This window comes from Pristiophorus japonicus, chromosome 12 (assembly GCF_044704955.1).
Source record: "Pristiophorus japonicus isolate sPriJap1 chromosome 12, sPriJap1.hap1, whole genome shotgun sequence".
Lineage (NCBI taxonomy): Eukaryota > Metazoa > Chordata > Chondrichthyes > Pristiophoridae > Pristiophorus > Pristiophorus japonicus.
The window spans coordinates 193,702,106-193,725,743 of NC_091988.1; the positions used below are offsets into that span (position 1 = coordinate 193,702,106).

The 23,638-nt window shown below is 42.2% G+C and overlaps 1 protein-coding gene across 7 annotated transcripts in view; it reads right to left on the minus strand.

Annotated features, from left to right (window-relative positions):
- LOC139277623 (nuclear receptor coactivator 3-like) overlaps nucleotides 1–23,638 on the minus strand; it is a 210,518-nt gene that overhangs the window by 159,590 nt on the left and 27,290 nt on the right. The window contains exon 1 of one of the 7 annotated variants that reach the window (XM_070896339.1): nucleotides 16,879–16,955. The exons of the other annotated variants lie outside the window; for them this stretch is intronic. The gene's annotated coding sequence lies outside the window, so the exon portion shown is untranslated. Of the gene's footprint in view, nucleotides 1–16,878; nucleotides 16,956–23,638 lie in introns of those variants that run through there. 7 annotated transcript variants of the gene reach the window in all.

Here is a 23,638-nt window from a genome sequence, read left to right on the forward strand (position 1 = left end):
TCCTTATTCCCTTATCATTTAAGAAACTGTCTATTTCTGTCTTAAATTTCAATGTCCCAGCTTTCACAGCTCTCTGAGGCAGCGAATTCCACAGATCCACAACCCCAAGAAATTTCTCCTCATCTCAGTTTTAAATGGGCGGCCACTTATTTTAAGATTATGCCCTCTAGTTCTAGTCTCCCCAATCAGTCGAAACATCCTCTCTGCATCCACCTTGTCAGTTGTTTAATTGTCCACCACCACTCACCACTGGATGTGGCAGGACTGCAGAGCTTTGATCTGATCTGTTGATTGTAGGATCGCTTAACTCTGTCTATAGTATGCTGCTTCCACTGTTTAGCATGCATGTAGTCCTGTGTGATATACCAACCTGGGAAAACTCTCATTTTTAGGTAGGCCTGATGTGGCTCCTGGCATGCTCTTCTGCATTCTTCCTGGAACCAGGGTTGGTCCTCTGGCTTGATGGTAATGGTAGATTGAGGGATATGCCAAGCCATAAAGTTTCAGATTGTGGTGGAATACAATTCTGTTGCTGCTGATGGCCCACAGATGCCCAGTTTTGTTCTGAATCTATCCCATTTAACACAGTGGTAGTGCCACACAACACAATGTGCAGACAGGATTTTGTCTCCACAAGGACTGTGCAGTGGTCACGGCTACCAATGCGGTCATGGGCAGATGCATCCGCGACAGGTGGATTGGCGAGGACGAGGTAGAGTAGGTTTTTACCTCGTGTTGGTTCTTTCACCACCTGCTGCAGGCCCAGTCTGGCAGCTATGTCCTTCAAGACTCGGCCAGCTCGGTCAGTAGTGGTCCTACCGAGCTACTCTTGGTGATGGACATTGAAGTCACCAACCCAGGGTACATTCTGTGCCTTTGCTACACTCAGTGCTTCTTCCAAGTGGTGTTCAACATGGAAGAGTACTGATTCATCAGCTGCGGGAGGGTGGTAGGTGGTAATCAGCAGGAGGTTTCCTTGCCCATGCTGGACATGAAGCCATGGGACTTCATGGAGTCTGGAGTCAATGTTGAGGACTCCCAGGGCCACTCCCTCCCGACTGTATACCACTGTGCCGCCACTTCTGGTGGGTCTGTCCTGCCAGTGGGACAGGATATACCCAGGAATGCTGATGGAGGAGTCTGGGACACTGGCTGAAAGGTATGACTCTGCAAGTATGACTATGTCGGGCTGTTGTTTGACTAGTCTGTGGGACAGCTCTCTCAATTTTGGCACAAGTTCCCAGATGCTGGTGAGAAGAACTTTGCTGGGTCGACTGGGCTGGGTGTGCCGTTGTCGTGTCGGAAGCCGGTGCCGAGGTCAATGCAGTGTGGTCCGTCCGGTTTTATTCTTATTGTTTCTTGTAACGTTTTGTTACAACTGAGTGGCTTGCTAGGCCATTTCAGAGGACAATTAAGAGTCAACCACATTGCTATGGATCTGGAGTCACATAGGACAGACCAGGTAAGGACGGAAGATTTCCTTCCCTAAAGGACATTAGTAAATCAGATGGATTTTTACGACAATCTGGTTTCATGATCACCATGATCTAGCTTTTTATTCCGGATTTATTTAATTAACTGAATTTAAATTCCCCAGCTGCCAGGTATTTTCTATCCTCTGTAAACTTGGTCATCCAAAACTTTGCTGTCCGTGTCCTAACTTGTACCAAGTCCCGCTCACATGTCACCCGTTGACCTATATTGGATCCTGTTTAAGCAACGCCGCAATTTAAAAATGTCTCATTCTTGTTTTGAGGGAAAAAATAGAGGATTATACGGATAGTTAGATGAGGAAATATGGGAGGAGGTTCAAGTGGAGATAAACGCTGGCCTGCTTCCGTGCTGTATATCCCATGTAATCCCTACGTATCCCTCCATGGCCTTGCCTCTCCTGGGGCTCAATTTTGGCCAGAAGTTGCTCCATTTTTTTTTGGAGCAACTTGATTTTTCTGGAGTATCTTAAAAATCCCCATTTTGCACCAGTGTAAGTGAGTAAGTTAGGATTTTTTTTAGTTTCGTTTTTTCTCTCAAAATGGGGCGTTACCAGCCACCTATGCCAGTTTTGGCCATTTAGGCCACTTTGGCCAGCTATTAGTTACTCCAAATCTACTTGGTCAGCGTATGTGGCCACTTCAGAAAACCCTTGGAGAGTTAAGAAATTAGCGCAGGTAGGTACATAGGCAGTTATTCGGCCTGGGATAAGGGCGGGAAGGGAAGCGGAGAGGACCTTGCACCTCGACTTATAAAGTACTAAACAAAGCACAAAAAGTAATAAGCATTCAACAATAAATAAAAAATAGAACTAAGTTCTACCTTCATCTGAAAACTCAGCCCGGGAAGGCGCACACAGGCTACATGAAGCAAACTCATTGGACAGGCTGCAAAAGGCTGCAGCAAGGACAAAACAAAGCAGCTACTTCAACAGCGGGTCGGCCGGTGCGGGAGGCCACTCGGTCTGGGATAGGTGCGGGACGACCAGGAGGCTACTCGGCCAGGGATAGGGGTGGGAACTGCCGACATCAGAGCACACCGGCTGCAGGAAGCAAGCTTACCGGACAGCAAAACACAAGCAGCTACGATTCCTTTTAAAAAAAAATGGACGATTGCCAAATTTCGGTGCTACTGCGCATGCGCAGACATCGCGACCCGACTCCAATGCGCATGTGCAGACGTCCAGGCACGGTTTTCAGTGCAGGACGCTGGCTCCGCCCCCAACTCGACTGGCCATGATGCGTGACAACCGAGGAGAGGCCAGACAACAGCCAAAGTGGGGAGCGATTTTTTTCGCCGCACTTAGCAACGGAGAAAAGCGGCGTATCTCCAGTAAGTGTGCCAAAAAAGGGGTGGGCCAAAATTGAGCCCATGATCTCTAATCTCCTCCAACTCTCCAAGATTTGTGCACTCCACCCATTTTGGCCTTGATCCTCCCCGATTTTAATCGCTCCATCATTGGTGGCTGTGCCGTCAGCTGCCAAGGCCTGAAGCTCTGGAATTTCCTCCCTGAATCTCTCCACCTCTCTTTCCTCCTTGAAGATACTCCTTAAAACTTACCTTTTTGACCAATCTGCCTGAATATCTCGTGACTCAGTATCAAATTTTGTTTGATAACACTCCTGTTAAGTGCCATGGGACGAAGGTGCTGTATAAATACAAGTTCTTGTTGTGCTTTCTTTAAAGCTTCACTATCCTTCCTAAAGTGTAGAGTTCAATTCTGAACACAGTACTCTAACGGAGATCTTATTATGGTTTCCTACATTATAACAGTAACTACATTTCAGAAGTATTTCATTGACTATACAGCGCTTTTGGGACATCCCGAGGTAATGAAAGGCGCAATATAAATGCAAGTATGTGTTTTATATAGCTTAGTCATTGCCTCTTGGCTTTTATAATCGATACCTCTTGATATTTGAGCTAGTTACTTTCAATCTCAACAGCTTGCGTCAATTCGCTGGAAGATTTTTAGAAATAGAAATTAATCTTTTTTCAGTATTGCTGGCACCTTGTCTCGAAGCTGCATTTGTAAAAACAGAAACTAATCTGGTAATTTTAGATTAGCATTACTGTAACATGATGATTGGACATGTGAAGCTGGCATTTTTATCTGACAATATATGCTGCTTTAAAAAAAATGGTTTCATTAGGGTTTTAAACAGAATTATTACACAAGCATATCCATTTATTTGATTAAACTTAAACTTTTCATTTTTTCCACCACTGCACAAAAGCGAATATGGTTTTAATTTTAAAAGCTGTAGTGAATTATCTTCATCAGGGATTCGGGTGATTTAATGCAGCTGTGAGGTAGACCATCAGAGAAACTTCATATGGCATGAATCACCACAATCCTGCCAGCAATTTACATGCACTCAAACCAAGGATCTACAATACGCCTAAATCTTGGAACTTTCATTACACCTTTCAGCATAAACACTTTTATATTTCAAACTGATGAGAACTGGTGTAAAAAAAAATTATAATTAAACAGCTTACGAACATGATACCAGGAACATTTTGTTCTCAAGACTATTCCCCTGGTAACTCTAAAACAGTGAAGACTAACACTGCACGTACTTTTAGCTCAATACAAACTACCGCTACAGCTCTCAAACCTTTAACTCTCTTGCTGACAGAACACTTCTTGCCGACAGAACACTATAGCACAGATTTCAGTCAGATGACTCTCGGACAGCATCAAACAATATTTAGGTCGGCTGAGCTCCTCCCCTTTTGCGTAATTATCATCATGTCTCATCCATGTGGAACTCTGGCAATGAAAAACATATGAACCGGGCGCTTCAAAAGACTTTCAACTAAAATAGAACACAGTTCCACGGCAAACAAAAGCAGGACTTCAAGAGTCAGGCTGCAAAGCGCTCACGATTCAGTGCCATATGGAGAGGGTTATAATTAATGCAACAGACCGATGAAGGGGTGAAAATGCTTTTAAATGAAGGCGATGAGAGTGTGTAAAGTTGAATGAGAGTCATTAATGATCTCCTTCTACCTTCTGATCCTGCACATACCCTCCCAACTCCTCCAACAATGCATTTCTCACTCCCTCTACACCACCCCAAGTCCCACATTGCATAACCCTTAGCTGCAAGAATTCTACTTGTGTTTTGAAACATAAAATAAGTTGAAGTCGGATTGCCTCCCCATTTTGTCCCATGGTTTTCATTGTTCCGATTGCACTCAACCATTTCCCCTGATGAAGACTGGCCTAAAATACTTTATTAGTGAACTACAATCTCAATTGCATACACCTTTAATATGGAAGATTGAGGCAGATCCCATTATGGGGCTAAACATTAAGTATTAATTTCCCTTGTCCTGAAAGCAGATTATCTTGCCTACGATAAACAATTGCCATTAGGTATTTCTTTTTTAAAAAGACAAAGAAAATTTTATGTCTCTTCAAGGATCAGCCTTTGGCGACTACTGTAACCTTTATGGTTCAGATGTAAAGGAGAAAAAGGGGGTGAAAATGCTGGATGCAAAGGTTAGCACTGTTGCTAGAAGAACACCCAACAATACCATTGTGCGCCCAGAAAGTGTTCAACTTCAAGTAGAATACCATCCTATCATCCTGCAGGTCTTTGTAAGCAGCTGCAGTAAAACAATATGTATTTCAATATACTCATATTGTATAGTACTTACTGCACAGGAATAGATCATTCGGCCCAACAGATACATGCTCCACAATCCTCCTCCCACCCAACTTCATCTAACCCGTATCAACAAATCCTTCAATTCCTTTCTCCCTCATGTGTTTATCTAGCTTCCCCTTAAATGCATCTATGCTAGTCGCCTTAACTCCTCCTTATGATAGCAAGTTCCACATTCTAACCACTCTCTAGGTAAAGACGTTTTTCCTGAATTTCCTCTTGGATTTATTAGCGGCTATCTTATATTTATAGCCCCTAGTTCTGTTCTCCAGCACAAGTGCAAACATCCTCTCCATGTCTACCCCATCAAACCCTTTCATAATCTTAGACCTCTATCAGGTCACCCCTCAGTCTTCACTTTTTTTTTTAAATAAAGAGAAGCGAGCCCCAGCCTGTTCAATCTTTCCACATGGGTATAGTCTCTCAGTTCTGGTATCTTACTCCATTTGTTTCTCCAGTGTCTCTTGTTATATATATGTGGACTTGTATTTACTCTGTACAGCCACCAGAGGGCTCATTCCCCGGAGTCCCAAGGGATTCCATAATCTCTTGGGAGCACAGGTATTTAAGAAGGCTTCACAGGTTGGAGAGGCACTCTGGAGACCTGCAATAAAAGACTACAGTCACACTTCACTTTGAGCTCTCAGTGCTCAGTCTGACTCTTTCTCCATACACAACACCTCTCATATCCTTTTTCAAAATGTGGAGACCAGATATGCAGGAACACATCTCAGAGTTCTCATTAGGAGAACAAGGATACAGGGGACACTGAATAAGGAATGGGGAAGAGAATGTAAAGGCTAGGGTGGAGAACCAAAGGCAGTTAATGAGTAGGACTTTGAGGTTTTGAAAGCAGGGACAGAGGTGGAGGGAATTGGGAATAGAATTCCAGAGAGCAGGAGCACGGTGGCTGAATGAGCATCAAATAGTGGAGTGAAAGGAGCAAGATGTCCAGTGTTAGTTAGAGCAGTGGAAAATTTGGGCAGGAGACGCAAGATATTAGAGTAGGATGAGGGAGGCCATGAAAACATTTGAAAACAAGGATGGGAATTCAGGGGGAGGAAAAGCTGACACAGTGGAGCGTAGGAATACATCGGATGAGTGTTGAACTTAGTGCAGGTGAGGACATAGGCTGCAGTAAGTTCAGTAAGTGGTATCTTGTGGAGAGTTTACATAGGGAGGTCAGCTAGAAGAGTATTGAGGAAGTCAAGCTTTGAGGTGAAAGACACAGACTAGGATTCTGGCAACTGAAAGGAACGGCTAGGCAATGTTATGGAGGTAGACAAAAGCAGTTGGGCAATATAGAAACACAGAAAATAGGTACAGGAGTAGGCCATTCGGCCCTTCGAGCCTGCACCATCATTCAATAAGATCATGGCTGATCATTCCCTCAGTACCCCTTTCCTGCTTTCTCTCCATACTCCTTAATCCCTTTAGCTATAAGGGCCATATCTAACTCCCTCTTGAATATATCCAATGAACTGGCATCAACAACTCTCTGCGGTCGGGAATTCCACAGGTTAACAACTCTGAGTGAAGAAGTTTCTCCTCATCTCAGTCCTAAATGGCTTACCCCTTATACTAAGACTGTGTCCCCTGGTTCTGGACTTCCCCATCATCGGGAACATTCTTCCCGCATTTAACCTGTCCAGTCCCGTCAGAATCTTGTAAGTTTCTATGAAATCCCCCCTCATCCTTCTAAACTCCAGTGTATAAGGGCCCATTTGATCCAGTCTCTCCTCATATGTCAGTCCCGCCATCCTGGGAATCAGTCAGGTGCACTCCCTCAATAGCAAGAACGTCCTTCCTCAGATTAGGAGACCAAAACTGAACACAATACTCCAGGTGAGGCCTCACCAAGGCCCCGTACAACTGCAGTAAGACCTCCCTGCTCCTATACTCAAATCCCCTATCTATGAAGGCCAGCATACCATTTGCCTTCTTCACCGCCTGCTGTACCTGCATGCCAACTTTCAATGACTGATGAACCATGACACCCAGGTCACGTTGCACCTCCCCCTTTCCTAATCTGCTGCCATTCAGATAATATTCTGCCTTCATGTTTTTGCCCCCAAAGTGGATAACCTCACATTTATCCACATTATACTGCTTCTGCCATGCGTTTGCCCACTCACCTAACCTGTCCAAATCATCATGCAGCCTCTTAGCGTCCTCCTCACAGCTCACACCGCCACCCAGTTTAGTGTCATCTGCAAACTTGGAGATATTACACTCAATTCCTTCATCTAAAACATTAATGTATATTGTAAAGAGCTGGGGTCCCAGCACGGAGCCCTGTGGCACCCCACTAGTCACTGCCTGCCATTCTGAAAAGGACCCATTTATCCCGACTCTCTGCTTCCTGTCTGCCAACCAGTTCTCTATCCACGTCAGTACATTACCCCCAATACCATGTGCTTTGATTTTGCACACCAATCTCTGGAGTGGATGCAGTGGAGAAAGCCAAGATCGGGATCAAGCATGATGCTGAAGTCCCAGACTTCTAGACGGTCAGTTTGCGATGGCAGCCAGGGAAAGTTGGTGTTCGCCAAACCAGATGCTGAGAAATGCTGACGGGATCCAAAGAGGTTTAATTAGGAAACCTGTATTTCTTTTCCATGATAAGTTCTGAATCAAGTTAATTAATTCATACGCATGATTTCTCAAAAGCTCACTGGAGCATTCAGCTTCCCTGGCTTGTGGATTAATTTGTTGGTGTGGCTCTGCTAACCCACTGTCAGAACCAAACCATTGTATAAACTAAAGGCACTGATTGATTCATTCTTAAGATTGCCTTGGTAGTGAGAAAAATTGAGTTTTGTCTTGGCAGGCATTTCGAAAAAGGTTATAATGGCAGTTATACTATGGTACACTAGAGGGTTAGGCCGAGGGAAATGGAAAATTCTTTTGATCAAGAATTAGTTAATATAAAAGCTCTATTTAATCCACATTGGGAGCAGTGTACTTAAAATGGAAATGAAAACTGCAAGGTGTCAGCAGCTGAGCTAACACACAGTCACCTCTGCTGTAAATTAGACTTTTTTAATGTTCCCGGGAAATAAGAAGACAGTGCAATTTTTTGACACAGTAAAGCTTCAAAGTAAGAAATGTCTTTAAATATGAACTCGGCTGGAGCACTGGAGATTTTCTTTTATGTCAAACATGTCAGAAAAGTTCCATAATGAAAGCACAACGATGTTTCTTACACTCCCGTGAAGGATGAACCAAAAGACGAGCTTCTAGGATTGCTGAAGTCGTTAGACTACAAAAAAAACTATTTTGCATGAAAGAAGAGACAAACATGATAGATAGACACTTTAACAGAGCAATTATAACATGTTGATTTCCCGTGACACTGCACATGGTAGGTCAAAAAATATGGTAATTCTCTTACCCGTCTCTCAAGTCTTTATGTTGCCATTTCCCTCAGTCTCTGGTCTTTTGCTCCACTCTTTTGCTCATCTCCCTTTAACTCTTTTTGCTTCTCTGTCTTTTTCTTTTCTTGCAGTGGGAGGTAGTGGGTGGTGTGACTAGTGACTGTAAGCGTCATTTGGAATTGGGTTGAAGGGAAATTGTGGCCTTCAGCAGCGCCTTCCATTTCCAACCCTCAATTAGTCATGCTTCCTCCCATCCTCATGTTCCGATCGCATACCCTACCTCTTCAACTTCCTACTTTCTCCTCTCCTTCCTACCACCCCCATACTTCTTCATCGGAACTACTCATTATCCCTAATATTTCCCCCCTCTACATTGCTGCATGGTCAGTCATCTCACTCTCAACCTTACATCTACTTCCCCCATCCACCCGAATTACTGTGCAAATTTATTTAATAGTTCATGGAAGTAAAACCGTAGGCAAGATACTATACAGCACATTCAGCAGTTTACACCTTGGCAATCTAGGATAACCTTCAGTTTTTCCAAGGTTCTCTCAGGAAACTCTTGATTTTCCTCTGTATTAATCGGTCGTATTGAGACAGAGGATTGAGCAGGAACACTTTATACAGGAATCCTACCCATTTTTGCATTCAATCTGGTTTTCCAGCGACATTTTCACTGGACACCAAGACCACCCATTCAAATATGGTCAGGCACAATGTTCCCTCTAATTCTTTTTTTGGGCCGTCTGGCCCCTTTCACGGGCTGCGTGGCCCATTCAAAATTCCCCGCACGCGAGGTTTTTCCATTTAAAAGCCGGTGAGCTGGCTGTGTAGGGACATCCAGAGCGCTGCACAGCTTCAAAGGGAACATTGGCACAGTTAAATGAGGGAATGACAGGGTGACGTCATATGATACGGTTACAAGTTTTGGGTCTGCCTTATATATTCTCTCAGGTGCTGGTCACTCCAGTGAGTGGTCGGAGCATCTTATGTTCAGGAGTGTGCCCGTAACACCCAATATATAAATGAACAATATGGTAATCCAGAGGACCCAAATGTGATCTCCAGTGGATATTGTGTCTTTTGCATGCCCTATCATGTGCAATCTCCAATCTTTATGAAGGCAAACTAAAACACTCGAGACGAGGCCAAATACAAATCCTTAATTGTTAAGAAAACTTCACTTGTTTAACTCAATCTCGCTTCTTTCCTTGAGAAATTGGACGGGAAATAAACGACACACCAATTCCCTCACCTGACTTGATTGTTTATGGCATATCTTTCCTTCTAGACAACTTTCAACTGCAAAAACTGAGCTGCTACATTTTAGCTTCCAACTTCAGGCCAAGGTTTGTACCTCAATGTCATTTGTTCAAAATCTGACTGCCCCCCAAACATGAGTTTTCCTCTTGTTAAATTTTGTCCACGTGAATAGAACTGCCCTCACCTCTGAGAATATTTGTTGGACAGCTAATGAGAGATAATGAGCCTAATATGAGCCTAATGTTCCTGGTGATCCTGGCTAATGAACCTGGGCTGAGACAATAGGCCCGCAATTGTGTTTGAAATAAACTGTAAATTGTGACATTCCACAAACTGGCTCATCTCAGTTTCATGCGTATCTTCAACGCCCACACTTTAAAAAATCTGTGCAAATTCATTTTGCTTTTTTTTAAAAAAAAAACATAACTCAACTGCAAAATCTTGGGCACAAAAGGAAGAAAATGCAAATTCCTAAAAAATGAGGTGCAATATATAGAAATTGTCAGGATCAAGCAAGCAAAAAAAACAGCATTCAAATGCATGGGGAGGTGGGAGGGGGGAGAGAATCATGGTAGGAGGAACATCCCAACTACAGTCTCTAAACTAATGAGAAATATGCAAGTACTACTTTCAGAGCTCAATGCACCGACATGTATAACAGAAAGATCACCAAATTCTAAGGATGTCTTTCCTTTGAAATTCAAGCAATTTCTTTCACAGGTCAAGTAATCCCTCTGCGCCAGTGAAGCAATCAAAAGTGTCTCCAGTAAATGGATAAGAGTACAGCAGTCGTACGTGTGGCTCGCAATTTCCTCTGGTGGCATAATCAGCAAATTACGATGAAATTTACACCATTTTTACACAGAAATTTTCTGTGCAGAGAATGCAAGGAGCAGCGTAAAAGATCAGCATGGTTTAAATGCAACTACTGAGGTCCCAGGGAACTAAGGCAGTGTTCTATAAAAAGGTGGGGGAGATACAATTCTTCACAGCGAAACTGGGGAGTTCAAGGTAAGTGGCAGACAACTCTCTCTGATTTCTGAGTCCAGAGAGTTTCCACTGTCTTAAAAAAATTTTCTTCTCATAGATGACCAATCAGAACAATGTTCAGGCTGGCAGGAAGGGGGCCTACAATTCTGCAGAGGACATCCTTCAGATCAAGTGAAGGTGGGACTGACAGAGCAGTTGAGCTCCCTGACAGAGCAGTCAGCAAATGGGGGTCAGAAGACGAGCATGGAGAGGGAGTGAGCGAGCCACCTCCATTGCCCCCAGGACATTGGGGCAGTACCATAAAAAGTTTAATGACTTCACTAGAGTTGGGAAGGCAAGACAAACGGCATGCTCTCCCTTTCTTCCTCAGCCGCCCTGGGCATCATCACACTCAAGACTCTAAAGTGGAACACTGCCTGATCAGTGAGGTAGTTGCAAATCCCTCTCCCCACCTCCCTCAAAATGTAGTACCAATTTATTCCCATTGGCCCGTCACCTGTTGTGTTGCATGGGTTGTACACATGTGATGGACTTCAAACCTAACATTTCTTCCGATGTGTCTTTGCAGGGCATAATGTTAAGGAGTGATCAAAATCACATGGTGGGATTTGCACGCTACTGCAGCACTGTGGCAGTGGTGGAGGCTGAGGTCGGCATAGACAGTCCATAGTCTGGTGAGTACCTGCGCCTGTTATCGCTCCATGACAGGAGCCCAAGCTGGGAAGGTGCCAGCGGCAGCTGTGCCAGGTGCCAACTGTTGTTAGCAGAGATCAACCACAACCTCATGACTCCTCATTCTGGCATCAGGAATCCAATATTTGATCCAGAAATTGGTACATGGAGCAGGAATAGCTGGCCAAAAGATTTGTCTAGGCACCAGGGTAATGCAGGGTGCCTGGAAGGAGTAGGGTGGCTGTGTTTGCTGGCTCTACAACCTCCTCTTACACCTTTGTCCGGGGCGGGGGTAATTGTCACCGTTATGGTTACTTTCATTTTAATTGTTGTCACTTGGAACGGTTATTCTTCTATAAAAGTTAAAAGTTTATTGAAGTTCATTAAAGTTTAAAGTTAAAAAGTGTAATTGTAAATAATTCAAAATGAGCTCAACAAATATTCTTATAAAATAACCAAACACAAGAATTTGAGAAAAAAAAGTTACCTGTCCTGCTTTGAAATTTACTGTTGTAATAAAGCGTTTTTTGAACTCGAGTATAGCGATGTGACACCAACGTTCCCACCAAGCTGGGCGGCCACATAGCAGCCTGGAGGTTCCACACAGGGCACTCAGTTTCTTTACAAGTTGAATGTGACCCTTTTTCACAGTCGGTCCTTGTGGGGGCATGCAGTCGGTGACAACCTCAGCCAAATATGCCCTCTCCAAGCAATACCGGATGCTAACATGCAACACCACTTGGCTCCAACACCTAAAGCAGCTCAGGATCTTCTAGCCCCTCTCCCAGTCGAGGCTTGGACTTTCCCTCATGGCAATCTTAACCTTTTCCGAGGAGCAGTTATCATGGGTGACTTTAATATGCACATAGATTGGGCTAACCAAACTGGAAGCAATACGGTGGAGGAGGATTTCCTGGAGTGCATAAGGGATGGTTTTCTAGACCAATATGTCGAGGAACCAACTAGGGGGAGGCCATCTTAGACTGGGTGCTGTGTAATGAGAGAGGATTAATTCGCAATCTCGTTGTGCGAAGCCCCTTGGGGAAGAGTGACCATAATATGGTGGAATTCTACATTAGGATGGAGAATGAAACAGTTAATTCAGAGACCATGGTCCAGAACTTAAAGAAGGGTAACTTTGAAGGTATGAGGCGTGAATTGGCTAGGATAGATTGGCGAATGATACTTAAGGGGTTGACAGTGGATGGGCAATGGCAGACATTTAGAGACCACATGGAGGAACTACAACAATTATTTGTACATCCCTGTCTGGCGTAAAAATTAAAAAGGGAAGGTGACTCAACTGAGGCTATCAAGGGAAATCAGGGATAGTATTAAAGCCAAGGAAGTGGCATACAAATTGGCCAGAAATAGCAGCGAGCCCAGGGACTGGGAGAAATTTAGAACTCAGCAGAGGAGGACAAAGGGTTTGATTAGAGCAGGGAAAAGAGAGTACGAGAGGAAGCTTGCAGGGAACATTAAAACGGACTGCAAAAGCTTCTATAGATATGTAGAGAAAAAGGTTAGTAAAGACAAACGTAGGTTCCCTGCAGTTAGAATCAGGGGAAGTCATAACGGGGAACAAAGAAATGGCAGACCAATTGAACAAGTACTTTGGTTCGGTATTCACTAAGGACACAAACAACCTTACGGATATAAAAGGGGTCAGAGGGTCTAGTAAGAAGGAGGAACTGAGGGAAATCCTTATTAGTCGAGAAATTGTGTTGGGGAAATTGATGGGATTGAAGGCCGATAAATCCCCAGGGCCTGATGGTCTGCATCCCAGAGTACTTAAGATGGTGGCCTTGGAAATAGCGGATGCATTAACAGTCATTTTCCAACATTCCATAGACTCTGGATCAGTTCCTATGGAGTGGAGGGTAGCCAATGTAACCCCACTTTTTAAAAAAGGAGGGAGAGAGAAAACAGGGAATTATAGACCGGTCAGCCTGACATCGGTAGTGGGGAAAATAATGGAATCAATTATTAAGGATGTCATAGCAGCGGATTTGGAAAGAGGTGACATGATAGGTCCAAGTCAGCATGGATTTGTGAAAGGGAAATCATGCTTGACAAATCTTCTGGAATTTTTTGAGGATGTTTCCAGTAGAGTGGACAAGGAAGAACCAGTTGATGTGGTGTATTTGGACTTTCAGAAGGCTTTCGACAAGGTCCCACACAAGAGATTAATGTGCAAAGTTAAAGCACATGGGATTGGGGGTAGTGTGCTGACGTGGATTGAGAACTGGTTGGCAGACAGGAAGCAAAGAGTAGGAGTAAATGGGTACTTTTCAGAATGGCAGGCAGTGACTAGTGGGGTACCGCAAGGTTCTGTGCTGGGGCCCCAGCTGTTTACATTGTACATTAATGATTTAGACGAGGGGATTAAATGTAGTATCTCCAAATTTGCGGATGACACTAAGTTGGGTGACAGTGTGAGCTACGAGGAGGATGCTATGAGGCTGCAGAGTGACTTGGATAGGTTAAGTGAGTGAGCAAATGCATGGCAGATGAGGCAAATGCATGGCAGAAGAAGTATAATGTGGATAAATGTGAGGTTATCCACTTTGGTGGTAAAAACAGAGAGACAGACTATTATCTGAATGGTGACAGATTAGGAAAAGGGGAGGTGTAACGAGACCTGGGTGTCATGGTACATCAGTCATTGAAGGTTGGCATGCAGGTACAGCAGGCGGTTAAGAAAGCAAATGGCATGTTAGCCTTCATAGCGAGGGGATTTGAGTACAGGGGCAGAGAGGTGTTACTACAGTTGTACAGGGCCTTGGTGAGTATTGTGTACAATTTTGGTCTCCTAACTTGAGGAAGGACATTCTTGCTATTGAGGGAGTGCAGCGAAGGATCACCAGACTGATTCCCGAGATGGTGGGACTGACATATCAAGACAGACTGGATCAACTGGGCTTCTATGAGAGGATCTCATAAAAACGTTTAAAATTCTGACGGGTTTAGACAGGTTAGATGCAAGAAGAATGTTCCCAATGTTGGGGAAGTCCAGAACCAGGGGTCACAGTCTAAGGATAAGGGGTAAGCCATTTAGGACCGAGATGAGGAGAAACTTCTTCACCCAGAGAGTGGTGAACCTGTGGAATTCTCTACCCACAGAAAGTTGTTGAGGCCAATTCACTAAATATATTCAAAAAGGAGTTAGATGAAGTCCTTACTACTAGGGGGATCAAGGGGTATGGCGAGAAAGCAGGAATGGGGTACTGAAGTTTCATGTTCAGCCATGAACTCATTGAATGGTGGTGCAGGCTCGAAGGGCCGAATGGCCTACTCCTGCACCTATTTTCTATGTTTCTATGAATATTGCAGGACACTCCCAGATCTGTCCAGGCAGCTGTTGAGAAACTCGGGGCTCCTTTCAACCACCTAAGAGGTCGGCTACATGGACGTGGTTATCACTTCTCAGCTGCATTCTGGGGTCCCAAACTGGCAGCAGACATGGCATCAAAGGGTATGCCTTTTCACACAGGATCCATCCTTCATGTGCAAAATGTGCTGCCAGGCATCACAGACGGTGAATGGAAACCCTTTCTATTCATGGAGCTGACTGACTTCTTGTTGGGACATTGGAGTGCCATAGATCACAAATTTACAACAAATTCCGGGCCTATGTATTTCTAGGAGTTAGAGTCTTTTCTATTTTCTGTGGAGGCATAGTTAACAACAAAAAATTGACCTATTGTATATCAACACAAGCTGGACTATTTTCTGAGAGTGAAACTTGCTCTTAAACCTCCATATGTACCACGACAAAAAGAAAAAAAACATTACCATAATTTATTTTTGTCACACAAAGAACAGAAAATTTACTTCATATCCTTTAGTTCCCAAGTCCCACAAAAACACACAGTTCCTCAATTGTCTGCAGTGTTATTGGATGCTACCATAAGTAACAACAGCATCGGACGTTTGACACTCAAAGTCAAAGCTAAATTATAATCTGAATGCCAATTTTTAATCATCATTTGGTTCAGTTCTTCAAAGCCAACAGATTATCAGAAATCTAGGGTATGGTGAAACTAGCAATATCTGTATAATGGAGGGGATCCCCCCCTAAAATACATAAGAAATTGCCAGATACTCTCGTGTCCCCAAAAGTTGTTCTTGCATATAAATAGTAGAGTGATACCCTAGGCACAGGAATATAAAATGAAATAAATTTTTATGTAGTTGCAATATTTCACTCAAGGCTTTGTGCTGCAAAAATTCTAACAAATAATCAGAAAATCTGTTAAAAAGAAGATTTTCCACTTCAGCGCTCCTAGGGCATGTCTGAACCACGTATCAGGAAATTGCGTGGCCCAGTCCGTATTTTTTATCCATTAATTATAATTGAGGATAATTACGGGCTGGGAACATGCAAATACCTAATACATGAACAAAAAAAATCCTCTTTATAGAGAGTGTAGAAAATGGAGCTTCCAAAGCATTTGAATTTGACTAGCCATGCAAATTACATTCAACGTTCAAACATTATGTACCCATGCTCCTGACTGCCACTTTGCCTTGGACAGCTGCTCTCCTTTTCACCCCTTCTCTGAGCACACGCACCCATTGTGTCCAATGCAAGTTTGGCAAAGAGTGCTGCAAACCTCTAGCAAGAATTTTTCAACTAATAAAAGCAAGCTTATCGCAATCCACTCTTTAATGGCTTTGATACTTTTATGATGCATGTTATATTCACTTTATGGCTTATCTGCTTATATGTTCAGAGTTGGTAAAGCACAACCCAGACCAGAGATGTGAGGCCAGCAACAAAGCTTCAAACCTTCACAAAATAACCATAAAAACTAAATGAAACAAAGCACTAAAGATTCATGAAAAAGGACCAGCTGAAACCTTCCACGTCATCTCAGAAAGGAGTTCTGTCAAATATTCAAAGACTGCTGTTTAAATTCACACATCCATCCTCCTTTCTCCCACCGCACCACCCCCCCCCCGCCGCCCCCCACCCCCATCCGAAGTGACAGGAAACAATATTTGGCTTCATCTACATGATTAATCACTTAGGAACAAATAATGGACCATGGATGTTTAAATGTGTTTTTAAAAATACCTCAAATTCAGTTTTTTTTCCCCCCAAACATTTAATGAAATTAACTTTGAAAACTTTGATTCTTTTTACAAGAATTATTAGGTACTGTACCCAATTCTGTACAATGTTCTCCCCTTCCCACCTCTATTAAAACAAATATCTGAAAACTGGGGCCCAAGTAAGCTGCAAGGCAGACACCTCTTCATATTTTCATTAACATTCTGAATTTTACAAATACAAGTGCATAAGCAGACTTTGGCACAGAAGCATTCCAATAATCTTTCAAATGCAGCTTGTACAATCCTGCACATTGAGCAGGGACTGATCACTGTCATAACTGACCGACCTTGAGGCTGCACTTAGTCTGTTACTATAGCAACACCACATTTCATCGGCTGCAGTCCGCCTGTAAAGGACCCGTGTAGTCTGTAACGAGAGAACAATACAATACAATCACAACAAATTTAGCTATTGTTTAGGATTTTTTTTTAAACTAAGTACCGTCGACAAGTGGTAATTTTGCATTATATGAAGAGTCAGTGGTAATTAAGGTTGTCTTGCTCAAAACCTGTAAGAACTACGGCAGATGGGCGGGGGCACACAAAATCTATTCTCCTCCTTTCTATCCTCCCCCTCCCCTTACAATCTTCTACCTGCCACTTCTGAAGGTGCTGACATCTGCCAGGGCAAGGTACTACTGGTGCTCTCCAGTACAAGTGACCATTTGTTTTGAGAGAGTAGAATGTCAGCAGACTGTTTGACACTGACTTGAAACTGAAGGAGTTGGCCATTAAAGAAAGACACCATTTTTGAGACTTGACCCTGCAACTAACAGTTGAAGATTCAGTTTTGCTCTAAGAAGCACATGTAAATGCTATTATAGCACTGCTTGTAGACAAATGACAGAGAAGGAACAGAAAAAAAAAATCACCAGAGTTCTCTAAATTCAAACAACTATTTAAAAAATGATTTATCTAACTAGACTGACTCACTCTCAAACACCAAATGTTTATTGGGTTCCCCTTGGGTTAGTAACCCAATATAGAAATTCACATTAACTAAAAATATGCCAACCATTCAGCTCTTAGTTGCAATCTAGGTTTAGTTAATCTAGGAATAAGATTAAGTCAATTTTAACACATTAACTTGTTCTATTAATGCTTTTAGTACATTAAATGTCAACTATGTAATTGCTAATTAACAAAAATACATTTGGAAAGTAGGGTGGAGTTTAGTGAACACCAGATCCAAAGTATGAAGCAGAACAGGAGCCATTTTATAAAGATTACAATAGAGTTTATATAAATAGATCTCAGTAAGGATACTGCTGTTTCACCTTCTGCAGCAACAGATTTTCCAGGAACAAATCCAGTTTTTAAAATGTAAATTCAAAACCATGAAAAAGGGATAATAAGCCAAACTCACCCCTTTAAAACTGAATTTTAAACAAAAATATAATTTAGATTCTATGAATTCAAGGAACCGCATCCTCTGCTCGACTGCTTGATACTGAGTAAAGCAATTAGAACATGACAGAAATACATCACACATTCGAACAGTCTAAAAGGACAATACATCAATAACACTGCCAATGACCCTTCCACTCTCAAACCTGCATTTGGCCTGTCATTTCCTGAAAATCCTACAAAAAGCTTCAAATTCCTAATAAAACTACATTTTTGATTCCATGGACAAATATTCCAAATTATCCTGTACATCTCAATGTCATTAATAGGGCTAGTTATTTATTACTGGGTTCACAATAATTAAGCATGCACAAGACAGTGTGTGGCCCAGAAGAAAATGGTACACATATTGAATTCATTAGTTGAATTACAGTCCAGTCCTGACAAACCGCCAAATCTTCAGGTCTTTTAACCACGACAGTCTCTAGGATTCCTGCTAATGCTTTTTGCTCCAGCTGTTAGAGACAACACAATTATCATTGAGAATTCCTGCTGGTAACAGATTAGTAAAAACTATTCAGCTTTCATTACAAGCTGACTTAACCTTTTATAAATCATGGACAGGACAAAACAATGCTAATATGTGTGCAACAGTAGATTATTTCTAAGCCATTCCTATATATACTCCAGTACTATCAAAGCACCATTTTGTGTTTTAAAAAAAAATCAAACTTAAGTCAACACTTCAGCATAGTTTTAAAAATCCCATGAGACCAGGGTTATACCCAAGAATTCACAAAGCATGTGCTTATGGGGCCTCGTACAGTTAATATACACAAAACCTAAGAATTACTGCTATCTTTAACAGAGACACACAACTACTTACATTTATAATCGCCCACCTCCGCCCCTGCCTCAGCTCATCCGCTGCTGAAGCCCTCATCCATGCCTTTGTTACCTCTAGACTTGACTATTCCAACGCACCCCTGGCTGGCTTCCCACATTCTACCCTACGTAAACTTGATCTGATCCAAAACTCGCTGCCCATGTCCTAACTCGCACCAAGTCCCGCTCACCTATCATCCCTGTGCTCACTGACTATGACTTTGGTTCCCGGTTAAGCAATGCTTCGATTTCAAAATTCTCATCCTTGTTTTCAAATCCCTCCATGGCCTCGCCCCTCCCCATCTCTGTAATCTCCTCCAGCCCCACAACTTACTCCCCCATCCACCCACCCCCGATGTGTCTGCACTCCTCTAATTCTACCCTCTTGAGCATCCCTGATTAGAATCGCTCAACCATTGGTGGCCGTGCCTTCTGTTGCCTAGGCCCCAAGCTCTGGAATTCCCTGCCTAAACCTCTCCGCCTCTCTATCCTCCTTTAAGATGCTCCTTAAAACTTACGGTCGCCTGCCCTAATTTCTCCTTATGTGGTTTGGTGTCAAATTTTTGGTCTCATACTTCTGTGAAGCGCCTTGGGATGTTTTACTTCTTTAAATGTGCTATATAAATACAAGTTGTTGTTGTTATAATAATAAGGAACCTTTAATGTAAAGAATGTCTTGACAAGTGGATGTAAAGAAATGGACAGTGAACCAGGAAGAGAAAGAATTAGGAAGAGTGATCATAAGACCGGTTGAAAAGAACGATTTTGAGATGTCTTTAAAAAGGTTTCCCACATTACAACAAACGGTGACTACACTCCAAAAGTACTTCATTGGCTGTAAAGCACTTTGAGACCTCTGATGGTCGTGAAAGGCGCTATTATAAATGCAAGTCTTTCTTTAAAGATGGAGAGAAAAGCAGAGGTTCAGGGAGTGTGTTCCAGAGAGGTAGCACCAAGGTGGCTGAAGATTCTGCCACCAATAATGCAGCAAAAAAAACACAGGCTGGGGGTGCGAGGGAGGGAAAAAGAGGACATATAGATGGCTGGAGTCAAAGAAACAGAGCATTAAACAAGGTTATAGGGTGGAGGAGATTGCAGAGGTATGATGAGGCTAGGCCATGGAGAACTTTATAATGAGAAAGAAGATTTTAATTTTGTGTGTCGGGGTTGCGGGTCAGTGTAGGTCACTAAAGACAGGAGTGATGCGTGAGCTGAACTTAGTGCAGTACAGGGTTCATGCGGTGGAATTTCAAATGCTGCAGTTTATTGAGGGAGCAGGATGGGAGAACAGCAACAAGAATACCGGAAGTGTCAAATTTGAAGGTGACAAAGACCTGTACAAGGGTTTCAGCAAAGAAAATGGGGTGCACGCAGACAATGTTGATGATAAATAGGATGTGGGATTTAAAACTCAAGGTTCAAGGTCAAATAAGACAGCAAGATTACAAACAGTCTGGTTCATCCCAAAGGAATGGCCAAAGACGATGTCTTCAGTTTTTCAAATATCAAGTTGGATTCACTCAAGACGATGTTAAACAAGCACTCTTGACAACAAAGAGTCAGTCATGGCATCCAGACAAATGGTGGAGATAGAGAGCTACACTTCATCAGCATACCCGTGGAAGCTAACCCCATTGGATGATAAAAATTGGGTGGGGAATGGGGGGGCCAGCAAAGTGGGTAGAGTGCCTACTCTAAATCTGTTAATGTGTTGGAGAATGCTTGCAGAGTAAAGGAAGCATAAATTCATAACTGGGCTATTCAGCCTTTTCTAATGATCGTAATATATTTTCTTAGCATTGGAAACTATTAATTGAAAACAATCTGTTCATCACAGATATTACTGCACGAGAATACTGCATTTTCAGATATGTTTCAGGTAAGATATCTGGGTAGGATGGTGTAGTGTTTCTTTTACTTGACTAGTAATCCAAAGGCCTGGATTAATAATCCAGAGAACACTAGTTTGAAAATTTGAAGAAAAAAAAATCAGGAAATAAAAACCTGGCTGGCATCAGTAAAAAAAGTGATCATAAAGTTATCGGATTTGTTATGTATTTAACCCTTTGTAACCTGCATGACACCTGACCACCAGCACAGAACCTACCTGTTGGATTCCCAAGGGATCCCAGCATCCCTTGGGAGCACAGTATATATATGAGGTACCTGCATTCTGGAATCTTATTAAAAGGAGATATGGTCACACTTGCTCATTGTACACAGTACTCAGTTTCCACCTTTATGATGAGTGTACCAGGATTGTCATATAAACCAAACTGGTTCACAATGTCTTTTAAGGAAAGAAACCCACCATCCTTACCCGATCTTGCCGATATGGGACACCAGTCCCACACCAACATGATCGACTCAACTGCCCGCTAAGGTAGCCTATCAAGCTACTCAGTTGTATCAAACGCAGCACAACTAGGAATGTGCAATAAATGCCAGCCTTGCCAGCAATCCCCACATTACGAGAATTAATTGTTTTAAGTTAAACAGAGAATCTGTCTACCCATACATATTAAAGGTTCCATAGCACTATTCCTAGCCAGCATACTGTCCTCAACCAATAGCATTAGCAAAACCAAATTAACTTGTCATTCATTTCAATGCAATATGTGGGATGCTCATAACGTAATGGCTGCCAGATATACCTACACAACAAAAGTCACTGCACTCCAAAGTAATCCATTGTATGAAGAGCTTTGAGGCATGTCTGTGGTAAGGCACTATACAAATACAAGTGTTATTAGATCACCACAATCTTCAAAAGAAGTTCAATCTATACCCTATCCAAAATCTTCAAGAGCACTGCCTCCAACCCAGAGAGACAATTCTCAGATTCCAGACAGGCAAGGGATTTTCTATAATCGCCTATTTATAAAATTCTAAAATTTGCATTCCTTGCAAACTTTCCAAATACATAAAAATAGTAATATAGAAAGCATTAGATACATGATAGACTTTCGATAGCTCCATAAATTAGGTATTAAGGAATATCAACCATTTTCCAATGCCCCCCCACCCCCAAGTAAAATGCACACAAATCATTTTTCCTCGTAGTGGAAGAGTTTAATGAGTGCTAAAGTACAGTATAAATACTGAAAATCTGCATTATTGAGGAACTAAACGTAAACTTGTAAGAAAGCCAGTGCTATCAAACGTTTCAAGAAGTGGAAAGTTACAAAGGGCACTTAACTTGTACACAGAATACTTCCTACAGTTTAGGTTTGAAAGTGATCGTGGTAGCACTAGTGACCCTGACACAGACCATGCCATGTGACAAGGTGGTGGAAGTAGAATTTTGCCATTCATGAGAAATAAGGAAAACTTCTAAATTATATATTTTTCCTGTGACTCTAGATAAAGACAGCAATACGCTTTAAAGACAAATAAAGATGCGTCTTAAAAAAATTCTATTCCTCAGATCACAAAAGCAGCCAACATACAAAGCTTTCCTGATTTCAATAATATTCACATGTCCTTGGCGCTTTCCCTCAGTATTGTTGCCTGTATTCAGAAATTAGTAGTGTCAGAAGATTACCTAATGTCTTGTGATTCCCATTTCAGGAGTTAATGTCTACAAATTTGCAGATTGAGGGAAACTGAAATTCATGATTTCTAATCTAACCCCTCAGTGGTCACCTCAAAAGGAATGCAGTTAATGTCTCCAGTTTAACATTGGTGACATTATTATTCCCGTCATGCAAAGAGGCACTGGTATTTCTGGCCATCCCCCATTCAATATTTTTGGATTTCAATTCATTTTGTTGAATTGGCACTTGGGACTCTACAGTAGGCACCCTATTGCCTCACCCATGTAAACATATCATCATGACTGCTTTTCTCCCAAAGTCTTACAGATTATTAGACTGAAATACATTCTGAAGATAAAATCAGAAAATGCTGGAAATACTCAGCAGGTCAGACAGGTTCTGTAGAGAGAGAAACAGAGTTAACATTGCAGGTCGATGACCTTTCATCAGAACGAGTAATCAACTTGAAACGTTAACTCTGTTTCTCTCTCCACAGATGCTGCCTGACCTGCTGAGCATTTCCAACAGTTTCTGTTTATATTTCAGATTTCCAGCATCTGCAGTATTTTGCTTTTATACATTCTGAAGGTGATATTTTAAAAGATTTGAGTACATATTCAATGTTTGTTTTCCAAGTAGTTGTACCATCAGTTGTTTGTTGTAGCTGCCTTTCTTGTAAAGTTATCCAATAGTCTTACTTATAATGGAGTAATTTGGACAGAAACTTCTGCCAACCCGACAGAGTTAAACATGGAAATCCGGAAGTTGCTGTCTGATTTTCCTGGCTCCTCCACAAGCTTTGCTACATCAGTACCGCACCGATAGACTCAGCATTAACGCACATGAGTGGCCCCGAAACGCAGAAAAAGTGAGGGCTTGTGCATTTAGCTGCAAGTGAATTTGTAACGGCATAATAAATCTTAATTACTGCCAAACAATCTCTCTGGCCCTGAATATTTACTTTTACAAGAGTGGAGTCTCATTCCTTCAGATTTTAGTTATTGTCAGAGATTTTAAAAAGTTACTTTTTTTTTAAAAAACATTTTCTTTCCATCCCTCTCTCTCTCAATCCCATCTTTCTTTCCCTCACTAGTTCACTTTCTGTACATGATTTTACAGTGAATTAAATATTCTAAATTTAGAATGAACTCAAAGAATTAATCTGATTGGTTGAACATGCATGCTGTTGCTTGTCCTGTTCTCACTCACACAAACACACACACACAGACAGACCACAGTCGAGGGTGCCACACTGAAGGGCATCCCTAGTAACCAGATG